Consider the following 20895-nt stretch of genomic DNA (forward strand, 5'->3'; position numbering starts at 1 on the left):
ATGGGGATTAAGTAGTGCAATTGTGATGAGCACTAGGTGAAGTACAGAATAGTTGAAACACTATATTATACACCTGAATCTAATATAACAGTGTATGTTACCTAACTGGAATTAAAATAAAAACTTAAAAAAAACTAGTATATTTATTTATGTGATCATTATTCATAAGAGCCAAAAGTGAAAACAACATAAATGTCTACCAATGAGTGAATGAATGAATGAATGAATAAATTTAATGTAGAATGTTATTTGACAAAATTGGAATAAAGTACTGACACATGCTGCAATAGAGATGAACCTTGAAAATGTTAAACCAAGTGAAAGAAGCTAAATATGAAAAAGACCATACATCATACAATTATATGCAGTGTGCACAGGGAACCCATTAATATGCTGTACCCACGAAATCCCCCCCCCCTTTCCATGTTGACTTTCAGAAAGTTCTATCTGGTGGATTTGTGTCACAGGTATTCATTCTTACTTTTCTGCTGAGAAATGTTTATTCTGCAGTTCAAGTTTTGACAAAAGGTGGCACCAAACAACAACCGTCTTAAATCTTCTTTCCTAAGAAGTGTCTACAAAGAGTAAAAAATACTAACAATCTCTTAAACCCAGGCTTTGCAGTAAACATAATGATTTTAATTCTGCATGAAAAAAACCTTGTAGTTGTAAAAAAGATTGTGAAAACATATAGTACTGGGCCTGCAGAGCATGAAACACCAGGAGGAAGTGGTGGGACTTGGCAGTTGGCAGGTGTGTAAACATTCTGCAGGGCAGAAAACAGGGGTGGAAGAGTGACTGAGAGAGTCTGGGGCATCAGAGCAGTATATTAGTGGTTGTGTCCTGTGTCATGGACAGTGGAGATGCCAACAACAACAACAACAACAAAACAGACTCTTAAATATAGAGAACAAGTTGGTGGTTGCAAGAGGGGAGGTGAGTGGGGGAATTGGTGAAATAGGTGAAGGCGATTAAGAGTTCACTTACTATGGTGAGTGCTGAGTAATGAGAATGAGTAATGAGAATTGTTGAATCATTACATTGTACACCAGAAACTAATATAGCACTGTATGTTAGTTTTACTTAAATTGAATTTAAAAAAAAGAAAGAAATCACATTCGGTTTAAATGGACTAGATTCATTATATAAGCATAAAAGAAAATGTATATAAAAATAATTTTCTTTAGAAACATATTATTATAAAGACTCATAGTGTCATATGTTGGTCTTCTAAATATAGAGCTTTTTAAATTAAAAAAAAATCAGCAGAGTGTGCTTGTTAATGTAGCAGATACATGGGCCAGCCTAGGTCTGTTGTACGAACAATAGGGAGATGGGGTGGGAGTGTCTACATTTTGAATGATTTCTCCTGTGTATTATGGTATGTTTTTCAACATTTAAAAGCACTACTATAGATGTGCAACAAGGTGTTCTTAAAATGTGGGTTTCTTGGGGCACCTGGGTGGCTCTTCCGTCAAGTGTCTAACTTTGGCTCAGGTCATGATCTCACAGTTTGTGAGTTCAAGCCCTTCAAGGAGCTCACTGCTGTCAGCCTGAGCTGGCTTCAGATTCTGTCTCCATCTCTCTCTGCCCCTTCCCCACTCATGCTTTCTCTCTCTCTGTCTCTCAAAAATAAATAAACATTAAAAGTGTTTTTTTTTAATGTGGGATCATTTAATGCCTCATTTTGGTATTAATTTTTTGCTACAACTGGCCTTTAAATATCTGTATCTGCTCTATCTGGATCAAAAGTGAACAATTCTTGAGTGCCTGAGTGGCTCACATGCTTAAAGCTTCTGACTTGGGCTCAGGTCATGATCTCATGGTTCGTGGGTTCAAGCCCCACACTGTCAGTGCAGAACCTGCTTGGGATTTTCTCCCTCTCCCTCCCTCTCTTTGCCCCACCCAACTTACACTTTCTCAAAAATAAATTAATAAACTTTTAAAAAGTGAACATTCCTTTCTCTTCAATCATACTTACTCAGCGCTTGATATGGGAGACACTGCAGTATTTTACTAAGGCTCACATAACAAAGTATCACAAACTGGGTGGCTTAATCCATAGAAATTCATTGTCTCACAGTTCTGGAGACTAAACCCCTGAATTCAAGGTGTTGCTAGGGCAATGCTCCCTCAGAATCCCTTCAAGGACTGTATCCATGTTTCTTCCTAGCTTCTGCTGGTTTGCTGGCAATCTCTGCATTTCTTGGCTCGCCATTACTCCAATCTCTGCCTTCACTGTCATATGGTGTTATCCTTGTTCTGTCTTCACATGGTGTTTTCTTATAAGGACACCAGTCACATTGGTTTAGGGACACACCCTACTTTATTATAACTTCATCTTACGTAATTACATCCTCAACATCCATAGTTCCACATAAAGTTACTTTGTGAGGAACTGGGCATTAAGACTTCAACTTCTGTTTTTTGGAATGACTTAATTCAACCCACAACTTTCACTGAATTAGTTGCTGAGGATGCCACACCTTGAACAAGACAAGGCAGTGTCTTTGGCACTTTGTTTCTGCTTGGGAAAACTGGAAATAAGCAGGTTAGCAATCAATAAGTAGGACAATTGAATATGGAAATGAGTGCTTTAAAGACAATAAAGGAATCCATTGAGGAGGAAAAGGTGGGGATGAGGATTTTTATAAATGGGGCTGTCAGTGAGCCCTGGACAACAAGAGGAAAACAGGCATGGGATGGCCTTTTCATGGGACCAGTTTTTTTCCATTGGGAAATGAGCTGGAGTGGCTGAAACCTGGCAGGCAAAGTGCAAGTGGTAGATGAGGTTGAAGGGCATAACCATTGGGAAATAACCATTAGGAGAATCCTGCAGAAGTCCAGAGGAAGAGCAAGGAAGCAACAGCCTAGCACTGCAGGAATGTGCAGTGGACATGGTTGGCCCTAAACAAGGTTTGTTGGAAGTTACACAGTTGGAATCTGTAGTGGCTGTGGATTAGGGTATGTGAGAATAAGACTGAATCCAGGATGAGCCCCTCGGATTTTTCTTTGGCCATGTACAGAAATGGTGGTGATTTTTCCTGACATAGGTTGTTCCAAGCACTTTTTAAATATTTCATGTTACATAGTTAGGTGTCCAATGATGGTTATAGTGGCAGTGATTTAAAACACGTATCAAAAAAAATAATAATAAACACATGCACCAGTTGATGAATAGGATTTACTTGCAAGATTATGAAGCTGTATTAAAAGCATACAAAAACATTTTTAAGCTAAACCAAAAGAATCTGAACTTGCATATATTTATAAAAACATATGACATTTATTGAGTTATTATTATGTGCCCTGTACTGTTCTAAGTGAGTTCATGCATTAGTTCAACCAATTCTCAAAATGACATGAGGAAGGGCCAACTGTTTTCCCCATTTTATAGAATATGAAACTGAGGCACATAGAAGTTCTTTAACTCTCCCAGGATTCCCACTGTAACTTCAGTAGCATTGTAAAAGTTATATGATTTTTGACTATTCATCCTTGTGAAAACCAAAATGCGTATGCAGTTTTGCTTTAAACTTTTTTCTTCTCCAATTAGTACTGTATAAATGAAATTTTGCAGGTAAGGAAATTGGGTGACTATAATGTGAAGTAAAAGTTATCAAACTCACACTGTTTGTAAGTGGAGAACTAGGGTTTAGCCCTTCTCTGTTTCCAGAGCCCACACTCCTAACCAGTAAACTTAGAAAGAAGAAAGAGACATTGGTTGAACTTCATTAGCCAACAGTGAATGATATTAGGCTGATCCATATCTCTTTCAGTGGTGTCAAAAGAAAACCACAGGCTTAATGTAGAATCACTCAATGCTAAGCCAACTCACCAAACTTCAGGTTAGCACCTAACATAATTACATTTTCAACCTTCCCAGAAATGTCACTTAAACTGGTCAATCAGGAATTTTCTGGTCAGCACCAATACTGCAATGTGTCACGTGAACCATCCAATCACCCAAAGGAAGAGAAGATAATCTAATAAGACCCTTTTCTTCCAAAGGGAGGTGACCTCACCCAAATCCTTTTTTTCTGCTTACGACTAATTTGTACTTCCATTAAAACCCTTTCTGGTCCTCTAGCTTTCTGGGGCCCCTCTACTTGCTAGATAGAATGCCCTCTGATTGATGAATTGCTTAACAAAGCCAGTTAAATCTTAACATTCACTCCGTTGAATTTGTGTTAACAGTGAAAAATATGCTTCAGTAAGCATTTTTGCATATGTGGAGGGTATTTTTTTAAGAAAAGTGAGAAGATGATAATTATAAAAGCAAAAAGACAACAATACAGTTACTGTACCTTAGACAATTTAGCATTTTCCATCTTTTTCATTTGGTTCTTACAGCCTTTGGTGATATCTCATTGTGGTTTTATATAAATTGATGTCAGCTCTTAGGTCTCTTTTCTTCTAAACGTCCTCTTATCATTTTCATGTTCCACTGATTAACTTCACAAACTGGATCTCTGACCCATGGTATTGCATTCTGGATTATGTGATTGTATCTCTATCGTGTTGTATATTCTGTTCCTCTGGTCCCTCTTGTTTCCTTCAAGTTGGTAATTAGATACAGAGTCCTGCTCAGATTCTGGTTTTTAAGAAAGAGTACCTCAGATGTGCTGTTTAATTTCTTGTAGTGTTATATCATGAGCATCATTGTGTCCTGCTGTCTTGCCTCCTCTGTCTTTGCGATGTATCCTTGGGTTCAGATGTTTTCAACCTGATCCATTCACTATGAAATTTCCCATCTGCCTTTCACTCAGGTTTTTTGGATCCTTTTAAATATTAATACCTAGATCTACATTTCATTAACAGATACAAGGGGTGATGTTTCAATTCTATAATCTCTTCTGCATTTATTAGCTAGAATTCTTCTATACAACAAACTACCCCTTAATTAAGTGGTTACTTGATCTATACGGAAAGGAAGAATGAATGCTTACTTTTGCACTATTTCCACTTTTCAAAACGATGCCATATTTCACTGATATCCTCCAAAGATGAATATTGAGTTGGTTTCATTTGTTTTTTGTTTTCCTTTATTTTTTTTAATTTTTTTTTCAACGTTTATTTATTTTTGGGACAGAGAGAGACAGAGCATGAACGGGGGAGGGGCAGAGAGAGGGAGACACAGAATCGGAAACAGGCTCCAGGCTCTGAGCCATCAGCCCAGAGCCTGACGTGGGGCTCGAACTCACGGACCGTGAGATTGTGACCTGGCTGAAGTCAGACGCTTAACTGACTGCGCCACCCAGGCGCCCCTGTTTTCCTTTAAAGTGTCCTCATGAGCTCTAGATGTTTATATATTTGAGTTTGGGATCTATTGCAGTCATTAATAACTATGATGTTGAAATTGTTCTGTCTTTGGCCTATGGAATCCCCTTTGGGTTGGGATTTGTGTCTTTGATATGTTTTCTGGTATAAGCATTTGGTCCAAACTCACCTGGTGCAATCCCTACAAAGTCCAAGAATTAGACATTTTTCCAAGGAAGCCTAATTCCTCTTAGGGGAACATGTTTTTAGACAGTTCAATCTGGGACCTAGAGGTGCTCATTGTTACTGGATTGGCCATTGTTTTTGTTCTTTCCAGTGCATGGAGCCTAAAAATACATATAGGCTTTCCTATAAAAGCAACATCTTTGTGACATTTTTAACTTTAGTATTCCTCTCCTTTTTCTTCCCCCTCTCCTTAAACAGAATCTACACAAACTTCCTCATAATAATTGTCAAGGTTAGCCATGTTCTCACAGGCCTCAGAAAACTCACATTCCTCCATGCCTTCATTCATATTACAGTGAACAAAGACATTCTTGGCATACATAAGGTCAAACTTGTGCTCCACGCCAGCCCAGACTTCAAGAATGGCTCTGGTGTTGCTCAGCATGCACACAATTTGCTGTACATTGAACAGGTCTCCTGCACCAGGTAGCACAGTGGGAGGCTATTAATTAATGACAATTTTGAAGGAGTGGGGCAACAGTACACTAACTGAATGGTACACTTGATCTTGATGGTGGCAATGACAGTGATGATATCTTTGGAAACCATGTCACCATGACACAACAGGCAACAACCCGTGTATTTACCATGGTGAGGATCACATTTCACCATCTGGTGGGCTGGCTCAAAGCATGAATTGTTGATTTCTGCTACAGAAAGCTGTTAATGGTAGGCTTTCTCAGAATAGATGATGGGAACATATGTGGCCAGAGTAAAGTGGATGCAGGGATAGGGCACCAGGTTAGTCTGGAATCTGTAAGATCAACATTCAGAGCTCCATCAAATCTGAGGGAAACAGTGATGAAGAACATAATTTGACCTATAAACCTATTTAGGTTATTGTAGGTTGGGTGTTCAATATTGAGGTTTCTATGACAGATGTCATAGATAGCCTCATTGTCTACCATGAAGGCACAATCAGAATGCTGCGGGTAATGAGGATGGAGTTGTAGGGCTCAACTACATCTGTGGAAGCCTGAGGAGGGAAGTAAATTGACAACTCCAGCTCAAACTTCCTGCCATAATTAACAGAGAGATGTTCCATCAGCAGGGAGGTGAACCTAGAAATGGTTCCCCTCCAAAGCTGTGGAAAACCAAGAAGTCTGGAAGACCTATGCACTGGTTCAGCCAGTTTTGGAATTCAGCCCAAGACAAGGTCAAGGATCTCCTTGCCAATGGTGTAGTGCCCTCAGGCATAGTTATTTCCAGCATGTTCCTTGCCTCTGATGAACTGCTCAGGGTGGAAAAGCTGGTGGTAGGTTCCAGTGTGAATTTCCTCAATGACTTTGGGTTCCAGGTCTACAAACACTGCCCTAGGCACATGCCTGTCAGCACCCATCTCACTGGTACAGGTGTTGAAGGAGCTCCCAGCAGGCGTTGCCAATCTGAACACCAGCCTGGTCAACTTGGATGGAGGTGCACTCACGCATGGTTGTTGCTTTGCAGCTGCTGAGCAGATAGCAGAGAGGAAGAGGAGAGGTTGTTGCTTCTTACGGCATGACTCTTAAGTGGTCATTATAAGAAAACCTGAAAAAGATACCATTTTGTGTCTTATAATTTTTAACACCTACTCTCTTATTAACTTTCAAATATGCAAGACAATATTGTTACCATAGAACTGTAGTCATCATACTGAACATTACATCTCCATGACTTATTTTTGCTGGAAGTTTGTACTTTTAACCCCATTCAACCATTTTGCCCACTTGGCACCCGTCATCTAGGTATTCAATACATCAAAAAGTCTCTGACAGTTGCTGTACATAGATTCTGGTATGTTTTGTTTTCATTATTATTATCCTTTTAAAATTCAACAATTATAATCTGTATTTCCATTTGGGCCCAAGATTTGTTTAAGACTCTCAAGTAGAATCCATTTTCATGAATATTCCATGTTCTTCTGAAAAGTGTCTTGTCTAATAGAGATCAAAATTCAGTATCTCTATATATAAGGTCCACCTTTGGGATTATGTTGTTTCAGTCTCCTCTACAATGACTAAAAGTATCTCCATTTGAACATTTATGGATTGTGGAAAGTGTATTAGAATCATCTATAATCAGTGTGCTTCTTCCTGTTGCCCTTTGTACCTAATGTAGTTTTTGCTGTATGAATACTTTTACCATGTGATTGTGTATATAAATATAAATATTACACATCGTACTTGTGAAATGTAGCCATTAGCATGAAAAATTAACTTTTTTCTTTTTAAACCCATTTAAACCTTAATTGTACTTTCTCAAATACTGAGATTATAACACCTCTTTTCTTGTTGGAAATTCCTGATATATATACCTTTATTTCAAAATTTGTGTCAGGGTGCCTAAGTGCCTCAGTTGGTTGAGTGTCCAACTCTTGATTTCATTTCAGGCCATGATCCCAGGGTCATGGGATCAAAACCCAGGTCAGGTTCTGTGCTGAGGCTCTCCCCCACTCATACTCACTCTCTCTCTAAAATTAAGAAAAAAGTTAATATATGTGAATTCCTTTGTGTTAGGCATATCTCTGGAAGAAGCATAGGTTTTGTATTTTCCTATAATAGGTAATTTGAAAACAGTTTTACTAGATGAGTTTGGTGTATTTACATTAACTTACATGATCAATGTGTCTAATCACTTGGGCTCACTCATGTTACATAGATAATAAACTCATAGAAGTTATATACTCTTATACTAGATCATGTGTTTCATATGCTCACTCTTTTTATTTATATAAGATGGCTGTTGTTTTCTCTTAGTGGTACTTTTATACTAAATTTCTAGCTACCCCACTTAATATTCTTGATATGGAATAAAATCTTACCAATGAATACAGAAATAGCCAAATTATATTAACAGATATTTCACATAATAACAATATACATACTCATTAATCTTTAAGAAATATGCTAAGTTGGGGTGACTGGGTGCCTCAGTCGGTTAAGTGTACAACTCTTGATTTCAGCTCAGATCATGCTCTCATGGTTTGTGGAATTGAGCCCCTCCTTGGGTTCTATGCTGACAGCACATAGCCTGCTTAGGATTCTCTCTCTCTCTCCCTCTCTCTCTCTGCTCCTCCCCTGCTCATTCTCTGTCTCTCTCTTTAAAAATAAATAAACATTAAACAAAGAAACATGCCATATTACAATATATAAAGAAATACAAGTTGATATACCCAGATATCATGCAGAGTGAAAAATAAAAGTTATTTAAAAATATTTAAAATGTTGGGGCACCTGAGTGGCTCATTTGGTTAAATGTCTGACTCTTGGTTTCAGCTCATATCTTGATTTCGTGGTTTTTGTGAGATCAAGCTCTGTGTTGGGTTCTGTGCTGGCAGCGCCAAGTCTGCCTGGGATTATCTGTCTCCTCTCTTTGTCTCTCCCCCACTTGTATTGTCTCTATCTCTCTAAAAATAAATAAATAAACTTAAGAAAATATTTAAAAGGTGGAGCACCTGGGTGGCTCAGTCCGTTCAGCATCCAACTTTGGCTCAGGTCATGATATTGTAGTTCATGAGTTTAAGCCCCACATCAGGCTCGCTCCTCTCAGCGTGGAGCCTTTTTTGGATCCTCTATCTTCCTCTCTCTGCCTCTCCCCAGCTTGTGCTCTCTTTCTGAAAAATAAAGAAACATTTAAAGTAACATTTAAAATGTAATAATTTGAAGGAAAATATATTCAGAAGACATATTTTGGAGAGCTGCATTCCTGCCTCTAAAATGTGTGTGACACTGCAGTGGTGAGTTACCCTTAATGAGCTTGAGTTTGATAATCTGTAAAATGGGTATATTGATATTTACCTCAGAGAGCTATTATAAGAAATGAGCAAAACTTTAGAAAGTACCTGATACATAATATTTCAGCAAATATATGTATGGTTTGCTGTGTTCTTCCACCTACAAAGAAATGTCTTGAAAATGAACATCTCACAGAGATCCTACAGATTGAGCAGAGGGAAAGGAATGCATAGATATTTACATGATGGATAAGCTTTGGTGGTGTTAACTTATAGGATAAATTACCTAAAGATGGTGGGAATGAGGATTCAAATAACTGACTCTTTATTTTTGTTAAGATTTCTGATCTTTTTACATTCCATTTTGACAGTGAATAACACCTTACTTTGAGCCCCAGAAAGGAGAAAAGACAAATAACAGAATATCAAGATAGGTGGGCTGTACAGCAGACTGAAATAAAGAGATATGGGTCTCAAATACCAGATGGATCATAGACTATAGGACCATGGGTAGCCACTTCCCCTGCACAGGACTTTGCTTTAACACAAAGAAGATTGTAAACCTAATGGTTAGAGATGGGGTCTACTTGAGAATTTTTAATAAGTGATTTCATGATCTTTAATAAATGTTAAGTCCTATGTGAAATATACATGCAGAGAGTAGGCATTATATAGGCATTCAGAGAGAATGTAATAGGAGGAAATACATTTTATTTTATATGTATATTTAATTATAAAATAAATATACATAATATTCCAGTTCCAAGTTGCTTCTTTCATGCTTTGGGGCTCAGTGCCCAGGCTGTATTTTAAGTAAAGCCACTGGGATCCCTCCTGACCTTAGTTAGTGGGGGTGTGGGTCCTGACTCAAGGGTGTCCTGGAGCTGCTTTCTTTTAAAGGCAGCGGCATGAGAGGTAAGACAGGTAAAGACTCTGAGACCTGGCTTCTCCCTATTTAAAATAGGGATGTGAACTCACAACTTTCAGTGGTACACATGAGCAAGCCCCTAGCCCTGTGGTTACTGTGGGATCATGAATGTCTGTATGAATTCAGGCCAATTCTTACTCCTTTTCATCTTTGTTGCTATGGGATATATTAGGAAAGGAGAAGAAAAGGCCCTGTGAGAAGTCCATTATAATATGTGGTTGTTATGATCATGACCCAATTTTATAAATGTGATTGTCACTAACCTAGTGCCTGGCATGGTGAGGGCACATAATCACACCCCAAAAACATAGTGCTTGCTGGATCTGTCTCTCCCTGTGCAGCTCCTCATGTCAGTGGTCCAGTTCATCTTAGATGCCTGAAGGAGGCAGGTTCTGGAGATCTGTGTTCTGATGGCTGCTGAAGCTTCTATTCCAGATTCAAGGGCAGCAGTCCTCCGGAGACACCAACACCTCACATGCCTAGTGGAATATGATGCCTGGCTCAAGTGAGTTCATAGATATGAGTAGCTCCTCTGAAGTTCTCACAGAAGCCTAAAAATAGAGAAGCTTCTTTGATCTCATGGGAGAAAGGTTTAGCAGTTGGAATTTCATTTCATCTGCAGCTATGTGCTATGTAGTAGCCTTCGTGGCCCATGGTAGTTATGGTTCTTTTTTTTCTGTAATCAAGTGTCCAGCTGGACAAAGTAGTAGTTCTTTCATATGCATTTGCAATAAATAAACCATTTTTTTCAACGTTTATTTTTGGGACAGTGAGAGACCGAGCATGAACGGGGGAGGGGCAGAGAGAGAGGGAGACACAGAATCGGAAACAGGCTCCAGGCTCTGAGCCATCAGCCCAGAGCCTGACGCGGGGCTCGAACTCACGGACCGCGAGATCGTGACCTGGCTGAAGTCGGATGCTTAACCGACTGCGCCACCCAGGCGCCCCTAAATAAACCATTTTTAATGTATAAACACTAATCTGTAGTTATTATTCCACAGGTGGGTGTGGAAATGTGAATTGTCTTAACAATTTGAGATTGTAACAAATTCTGTGGTACCCACTTTTTTTAACATTATATAATAAATTTTTTTTTAAACTTTTTTTTTTCAACGTTTATTTATTTTTGGGACAGAGAGAGACAGAGCATGAACGGGGGAGGGGCAGAGAGAGACGGGAGACACAGAATCCGAAGCAGGCTCCAGGCTCTGAGCCATCAGCCCAGAGCCTGACGCGGGGCTCGAACTCGTGGACCGCGAGATCGTGACCTGGCTGAAGTCGGACGCTTAACCGACTGCGCCACCCAGGCGCCCCTATAATAAATTTTTTTAAAGAGCCAGATATTTTCCAAGAGCTTGTTAAAATGTCATTTACTAGAATTTAATATTAAACAATAGTTATTATCCTTGATTTTGGCCTATTATAGTGATATTTAGTCTCTTTCCATAAGTAGCACATTATTCTTCACCTTAGAAGAGCCAAATCCCAATCATGCTACAGGACATTAGCTGCAAACAAACCTAGGCTGACACTGGATTTAATACCCTTACCTTTGGTAATTTATGGAATAACACCTATTGTTCACCTGACACTCACTTTTAATGGAACCTACTGTGGATTCCTGAAGAAACATGCACCCTAGACATTTCTAATGTAAACCCCTAGCCCCAAGCAGTGATAAGACTCATTCTCCTTTCCTTTCCAAGTCTCCCAGACACTCTGCTATTCTGTCACACACCCTATTCAATAAACTCTTTTTTCACTTTCTACAGCTTGCATTTTATTTCTATCCTGTGTGAAGCCAAAGTCCCTCTTGTCTGGTCCTGTGGGACCCTCTCCTGGGTTCTCAGACTCAGCTTGCCTGCATCACTGTGAGGTTAACAAAGTAGCCTAAATGTAGAAAAGCTGCTTTGATCTCATCATGGGAGAAGAGGTTTAGCAGTTGGACTGTCATTCTTTGAGTAGCTACATGAAGTATGGTAGCCTTTGAGGCTCATTCTAGAGAAGTCCTTTTTTGTCTGAAAGCAATGAATGAATCAGCTTGACAAAGACCTGATTTTTAATATGCACCTACAAAAAAATATGTATATTTTTCTAACTGTATACATAATAATGAATTCTATGTTCTCTCAGAAGAATATGAAAATATGCAGTTAGTAGAAGTGTTCCTAGGAATTTGAGATTGTAAAGTAGATGCTTTCCTAGTAACCATGGTTCATCCATTCTATAATGAAAATTTCAGAAGCCTAAACTTTTTCTATGTGTTAGTTAAAAAGGTAAGTTATACGACTGAATATTTATGAAATAATACCTATGTGTTTTCCCTATTATAATAATACATAGAAATATCCCTTATAATCATCAGATATTCTTGCATATTATAAATATATTCACAGGACATTACATTTTAGGTGTCTAGTCACCAACCACCCACTCCCTCACCATGCCCTGTCTCCAAGCAACCCTAGATCTTTGGTCAATTCATTGGTTTTGATTTCATCTGACTTGTTATATTCAGCTATTTACTTAGGTATTCATTTATATATGGTTCTAAACTATCTTTTGACATGTATATAGGAAACATTATTTATGATCAATTGGGAAACACTTTCTTGAATATTTAACATTAAATATTTAATGGAAGAAGACTTGTGTTCGGGAATCATGTAGATTCATGAATTACCAAATTATCCATTTCATATACACTGAAGTTAAAAAAATTACAGAATTTAGATTTAGGACAATAGTAAATATTTAATAAGTCAATATGACAAGTTGGAGCTAATAAACTCTCCCAAAAAGAGACAATAAAAACATTACTATTTTTTTTTCCTTTTGTAAAGCAAAACTTTGTGCTTTGCTGATATTAAAACCCAAATCACATAAATGGGTTTTTCTGGTTTTCTTCACACATATTTAATTGCAAGAAAAGAAAGGTTAGTAGGAAAATAAAAATCACATGAGTATTTTTAATTTCAGAAATGTATGTTATAAAAAACAAATTTATATTAGAAGTATTTCATGTAACAAATTACTTTAGATATAATTTCGTGCATGTCTATGGGCTGATAAATATGTAAATTTTTATAGACATAATGACAAAATTAATACATAGATTGTTTTATATCTGTGTAATATTAATGGTCATAGACGAGACTTTTACTAGGTATTGTAGACTTGACTATTTCAGGTTTATATTGGACTAGAATTCAAAAAAATGTATTTTACATCTTGACTTAGTACTTACATACATATATTTATAGCAGAAACCAATAAGTAATACTCGTGACCCAGTATAAATTTTATTCCATTCACCTTTTAAAAAAATGCTGGTAATGGCTACTAATGATTTTACAACCCACGAAAGAATATTATGTCCAATGTGTTACTCTCCAAGAAGAAGTCAAGAGTTCAGCAGTTGCTAATTGTTGGGCCTTCCTTCATGTGCCTAGTGGATTGATGGTGTAGGGGCTTCTTTTATAAGAACACTTAATTCCATTCTTGAGGGCTCTACCTCAGAACCTAATCACCATTCCAAAGGCCTCATCTCCAAATAACATCACATTGAAGATTAGTTTCAACTATTAAATTTTGGGAGCACACCAACATTCAGTCTGTAGCTTAGTGCTTCATCTATTTCTACTTTCAGTTCTATCATTTGTTGTCTCAAGTAATTTGATGTTCTTTTGATAGTCATATACATACCAGAGATTGTTTTCTCTTCATGGGGAATTGACCCTTTATCATTATGGAATGCTTATATTTCACCCTGATAACTTTCCTTACTCTGAAGTCTGCTGGATTTGAAATTAATATTCTTACTGTTGGTTTCTTTTGATTACTGTTAGCATAGTATATATTTCCAAAAACTTTACTTTTATTGTTTGTATATGCTTATATTAAAGTGGGTTTCCTGTAGGCAACATATAATGGGGTCTGGTTTTTAAAGTATTCTGATATCTCTGGGTTTTTTTCTTTCTTTTAAATAGCGTATTTACACCATTGACATTAAAGTCATTATTGATATAATGGAATTCATATATAACCATGTTTGTTACTGTTTTCTCTTTATTGCCCTTGTTCTTGATTTCTGTTTTTCCTTCCACTCCTTTTCTGTGATTGTGATTTTTAGATCAACATTTTGTATGATTCCATTTTGTCTTTTCTGTTATCATATAATTATACTTTTTTTTTCGTTTTTAGTGGCTTCCATGGAGTTTGCAATATAAATCTACTATTCCATGTGTGTTTTCAAATAATACTATATTGTTTCACAGATGGAGCAAGTACTTTTAATGAAAAATTATCCAAATCCTTCCTCCCATCACTGCTATCATTACTGTTATTCATCTCAGTTAACTTATACGTATAAATATTTTGGCACATATATTTATATAAGAGCATATATAATTGAACACATTCTTGATGTTCTAACTTTGAACAAACTGTTTTTCGTTAAATAATTAAAAATAAGAAAAAGATTCCATACAAATTTTAGGATTGTTTGTCCCAGCTCTGTGAAAACTCCTGTTAGTATTTTGATGGCGATTGCAGTAAATATGTAGATTTCTTCGGGTAGTGTAGACATTTTAATAATATTTACTCTTCCAATCCATGAGTTTGGAATGTCTTTCCAATTCTTTGTGTAATCTTCAATTTCTTTAATCAGTGTTTTATAGTTTTTAGAGTAAAAGTCTTTCATTTCTTTGGTTAGGTTTGTTCCTAGGTATCATTATTTTTTATGTGTTTGTAAATGGGATTGATTCCCTAATTTCTCCTTCCACTGCCTTATTATGGGTGTATAGAAATACAACAGATTTTTGCACATTAATTTTGTATCCTGTGATTTTACTGAATTCGTTTATCAGCTCTAGCAATTTATTGATGGGATTTTTTGAGTTTTCTTTTTTTGAAGTTTATTTTATTTACTTTGAGAAAGAGAGAGAGAGAGAGAGCATGAGTGGGAGAGGGGGGAGAGAGAGATGGAGAGAGAGAGAATCCCAAGCAGGCTCTGCACTGTCAGCACAAAGCCTGACACTGGGCTGAAACTCATGAAACATGAGATCATCACCTGTGCCAAAAACAAGACTCAGAAGCTTAACTGACTGAGTCACCCAGACGTTGCCTTGAGTTTTTTTTTTAATTTTTTAATGTTTATTTCTTTTTGAGACAGAGAGAGACAGTGTGAGCCAGAGGAGGGGCAGAGAGAGAAGGAGACATAGAATCAGAAGCAGGCTCCAGGTCCTGAGCTGTGAGCACAGAGCCTGACGCAGGGCTCAACTCGTGAATCGCGAGATTGTGACCTGAGCTGAAGTTGGACGCTGAACCAACTGAGCCAGCCAGGCGCCCCTCCCTTGAGTTTTCTTTATAGAGTATCATATCATCTGCAAATAGTGAAAATTTTACTTATTCCTAATTTTCTGTCTTTCATTTCTTTTTGCTGTCTGATTGATATGGCTAGGACTTCCAGTCCTAAGTTAAATAACAGTGATGAGAGTGAACATCACTGTTGTGTTCCTGATTGTAAAGGAAAAGCTCTCAGTTTTTCCAAATTGATGATGGTATCAACTGTGGGTTTTTCATATGTGGGCTTTATTATGTTGAGGTATGTTCTCTCTAAACCTACATTTGTTGAGGTTTCTTTTTTTTTTTTTTCATGAATGGATGTTGTACTTTGTCAAATGCCTTTTCTGCACCTCTTGAAATGATAATATGGGTCTTATCCTCTTCTAATTGATGTGATGTATCACATTGATTGATTTGCAAATATTGACCCACCCTGGCCACCCAGGTATAAATCCCATTTGATCGTGGTGAATGATTCTATTTAATGTAATGTTAGATTAGATTTCCTCATATTTTGTTGGGGATTTTTGTATTTATGTACATCAGAGATATTGGCCTGTAGTTACCACATCTTGTTGAGTCTTTATCTAGTTTTAGTATCAAAATTTTTGGACCCATAGAATGAATTCTATTTTTTTTTGGAACAGTTTTAGGAAAATATTTATTAATTCTGGTTTTTTTTTTTGAGAGTGAGAAGCCACATGTTTAAGCTTTATACATGCTTTGCTTCTATGTTTTTTTTTTTACTTTTTAACTTTTTAGAATTTAAATCCAAGTTAGTTAACATATAGTGTAGTAATAATTTCAAGAATAGAATTTAGTAATTCATCACTTACATATAACACCCAGTGTTCATCCCAACCAGTTTCCTCTTTATTGCCCCTCACCCCATTAACCCTTCCCCCCATTCCAACACACTGCCAGCAAACCTTGGTTTTTTCTCTCTATTTAAGAGTCTCTTATGGTTTGCCTCCCTCTCTGTTTTTATATTATTTTTGTTTCCCTTTCATTATGTCCATCTGTTCATTTCTTACATTCCACATATGAGTGAAATCATATATTTGTCTTTTTCTGCCTGATTTATTTCACTTAGCATAATACACTCTAGTTCCACCCATGTTGTTTCAAATAGCAAGATTTCATTCTTTTTGATCACCCTGTAATATTCCATTATATATATATATATATATATATATATATATATATACTTCTTTATCCATTCATCAGTCATTGGACATTTGGGCTCTTTCCATACGTTGGCTTTTGTCAATAGTGATGCTATAATCATTAGCGTGAATGTGCCCTTTTGAATCAGCACTCCAGCATCCTTTGGAGAAATGCCTGGTAGTGCAATTTCTGGGTCATAGGGTAGTTTTATTTTTAATTTTTAAGTTTTTTGAGGAGCTTCCATACTGTTTTCCAGAGCAGCTGCACCAGTTTGCATTCCCACCAGGAGTACAAAAGTGTTCTTCTTTCTCCACATCGTAGTCAACATCTGTTGTTTCCTGAGTTAATTTTAACCATTCTGACACGAATGAGGTGGTATTTCATTGTGGTTTTGATTTGTATTTCCCTGTTGATGAGTGATGTTGAGCATTTTTTCATCTTCTGTCAACAATCTGGATGTCTTCTTTGGAAAAGTGTTTATTCATGTCTTTTGTCTATTTCTTCACTGGATTATTTTTGGGGAGAGGGTGTTGAGTTTCATAAGTTCTTTATAGATTTTGGACACTAACCCTTTATCCAATATGTCATTTGCAAATATCTTCTCCCATTCTGTCAGTTGCCTTTTAGTTTTGTTGATTGATTTCTTTACTGTGCAGAAGCTTTTTATATAATTTTTTAAATTTTTAAAATTTTATTTAAATCCAAGTAGTTAACATGTAGTGTAATAATGATTTCAGTAGTAGAATTTAGTCATTCATCACTTAAATATAACACCCAGTGCTCATCCCAACAAGTGTCCTCCCTAATGCCCTTCACCCACCTAGACCATCCCCCCTCCCAACCCCTCCAGCAACCCTCAGTTTGTTCTTTGCATTTTGCAGTCTGTTATGGCTTGCCTTCCTCTTTGTTTTTACCTTTTGTTCCTTCCCTTCCTTTATGTTCATCTGTTTTGTTTCTTAAATTCTACATAAGAGTGAAATCACATGACATTTCTCTTTCTCTTCTTTATTTTCCTTGGCATAATACACTCTAGTTCCATCCATGTTATTGGAAATGGCAAGGTTTCATTATTTTTCATCACCAAGCAATATTCCATTATATATATATATATATATATATATATATATATATATGAGATATATCTCACATCTTCTTTATCCATTCATCAGTTGATGGACTGTGTTCTTTCCATAATTTGACTATTGTTGATAATGCTGCCATAAACATTGGGATGCATGTGCCCCTTTAAATCAGCCCTCCTGTATCCTTTGGATAAATTCCTGGTAGTGCAAATGGTGGGTCATAAGGCAGTTATATTTTTAATTTTTTGAGGAATCTCCATACTGTCTCCCGGGTGGCTGCACCAGTTGGCATTCCCACCAGCAGTACATAAGTGTTCCCCTTTCTCTGCATCCTCGCCAACATCTGTTGTTTCTTGAGTTGTTAATTTTACCCATCTTGAGAGATGTGAGGTGGCATTTCACTGTGGTTTTGATTTGTATTTCCCTGATAATGAGTGATGTTGAGCATCTTTTCACGTGTTTGTAAGCCATTTGTTTGTCTTCTTTGGAAAAAAATGCCTATTCATGTATTCTGCTCATTTCTTTACTGGATTATTTGTTTTTTGTTTTTTGGATTTTGAGTTTGATAGGTTCTTTATAGATTTTGGATACAAACCCTTTATTAGATGTGTCATTTGCGAATATCTTCTGCCATTCCGTTGCTTCTGTTTTAGTTTTGTTGATTGTTTCCTTCATAGTGCAGAAGCTTTTTATCTTGATGAGGTCCCAATAGTTATCTTGATTAAGCCACATACTTCATGTTTGCTTTTGTTTCCCTTGCCTCTGGAGACGTGTCTAGTAAGAAATTGCTAGAGCCAGGGTCAAAGAGGTTGCTGCCTGTGTTGTCCTCCAGGATTTTGATGGTTTCCTATCTCACATTTATTGAATGGATGCCAAAAGAAAGCCCAAGTAGTGATACTAATATTGGACAAACTAGACTTTAAAGAAAAGAAAAGACTGTAACAATAGAAAAAGAAGGGCACTCAATTATAACAAAAGAAAAAAACTCAACAAGAAGATATAAGAAATGTAAATATTTATGCACTCAACACGGGAACACCCATATACATAAAACTGTTAATAGCAAACATAAAGGCACTAATCAAAAGTAATACAATCATAGTAGGGGACTTTACCACCCTACTTACACCAGTGAACAGATCATCTATACAGAAAATCAACAAGGAAACAATGGCTTTGAATAACACACTGGAACAGATGGATTTAACATCTATATTCAGAACATTTTATCCTAAAACAGCAGAATACACATTTTTTCAAGTGCACACAGAACATTCTCCAGAATAGATCACATATTAGCCCCAAACCCTGCCTCAACAAATGCAATAAGATCGACATCATACCATTCAACTTTTCTGACCACAATTCTATGAAACTAGAAGTCAACTGCAATAAAAAAAAATCTGAAAAGACCACAAATACAGCGAGGTTAAATAATATGCTAATAAACAGTGAATGGGTCAGCCAGTAAATAAAAGAAGAAATAATGAAATAAATGGAAACAAACAAAAACTGAAAACAAAACAGTCCAAAAAAAATTGGATGCAGCAAAAGATGTTCTAAAAGGGAACTTATAACAATACAGGCCTATATCAAGAAGCAAGAAAAATCTCAGATAAAAAAGCCTAAACTTACACATAAGGGAGCTATAAAGAGAACAAGAAACAAAGCCTAAAACCAACAGAAGAAAGAGAATAATAACGATTATTGCAGAAATAAATGATATAGAAACTAAAAAAAAACACAACAGATCAATGAAATCTTGAGTTGGTTCTTTGCAAGATCAATATCGTTGATCAATCTCTAACCAGATATCAAGAAAAATGGGGAAAGGACCTAAGAATAAAATCACAAAAAAAGAGAAATAACAACACCATGAATACAAACAGTTGCAAGAGAATATTATGAAAAACTATGTGCCTACAAATTGTATAACCTAGAAGAAATGGATAAGTTCATAGAAACATACAAATTACCAAAACTGAGACAGGAAGAAATAGAAAATTGGAACAGACTAATGGTCAGCAAAGAAATTAAATCATAAATTAAAAAAAAATCCCAATAAACAAAAGTCCAAGGCCAGATGGCATCCCAGGGGAGTTCTACCAAACATCTAAAAAAGAGTCAATATCTGTTCTTTTCAAGCTTCTCAAAAATAGAAAAGGAAGTAAAACTTCCAAACTCATTTTATGAAGCCAGACTTATCCTGATACCAAAACCAGATAAAGACACCACAAAAAAGAGAATTACAAGCCAATATCTCTGATGAACATAGATGCAAATATCCTCAACAAAATAGTAGGAAACCAAATCCAACAATACATTAAAGAAAATCATTCACCATGATCAAGTGGGATTTATTCCTGGGTTGCAAGAGTTGTTCAATTTGTGCAAATAAATCATGTGACACATCAATCAATAAGTGAAAGCCTAAGAGTCATATGATCATCTCAATAGATGCATAAAAAGCATTTGGAAATGTACAACATCTATTCCTGATAAAAACCGTCAGCAAAGTAAATTTAGGGGGAACATACCTCAACATAATGAAGGCCTTATAAGAACCCTGCCACAAACACACACACACACACACACACAAAACCCGTGGCTATCATTATCCTCAATAGGGAAAAATTGAAAGTTTTTCCCTAAGGTCAAGAAAAGGACAAGGGTGTCCACTCTCACCATTTTTAGTTAACATTGTATGGGATGTCTTAGCCACAGCAATCAGACAACAAAAAGAAAAGAAAAGCTTTTAAATTGTTAAGGAAGAAGTAAAATTTTCACCATGTGCAGGTGACAACTCTATATAGAAAATCCAAAGACACTCCATCAGGAAACTGCTAGAACTCATAAATGAATTCAGTTAAGTCACAGGACACAACATCAAGACACGGAAATCTGTTCCATTTCTATACACTGCTAATGAAGGAGCAGAAAAAGTAAGATAACAATTCAATTTATAATTGCATCAAAAATAATAAGATACCTAAGAGTAAACCTAACCAAAGAGGTGAAAGACTTGTGCTCTGAAAACTATAAAGCACTGATAAAAGAAATTGAAAAGAACACAAAAAATGGAAATACATTCCATGATCTTAGATTGGAAGAACAAATATTGTTAAAACATCTATACTACCCAATGCAATCTACAC

The 20895-nt window shown here is 36.6% G+C and overlaps 1 pseudogene; it reads right to left on the reverse strand.

Annotated features, from left to right (window-relative positions):
- Window positions 1–5649: 5649 nt before the first annotated feature.
- On the reverse strand, window positions 5650–7098 carry LOC122477802 (annotated as a pseudogene).
- Between the last annotated feature and the right edge of the window lie 13797 nt (window positions 7099–20895).

Source organism: Prionailurus bengalensis, chromosome X (genome assembly GCF_016509475.1).
Source record: "Prionailurus bengalensis isolate Pbe53 chromosome X, Fcat_Pben_1.1_paternal_pri, whole genome shotgun sequence".
Classification (NCBI taxonomy): domain Eukaryota; kingdom Metazoa; phylum Chordata; class Mammalia; order Carnivora; family Felidae; genus Prionailurus; species Prionailurus bengalensis.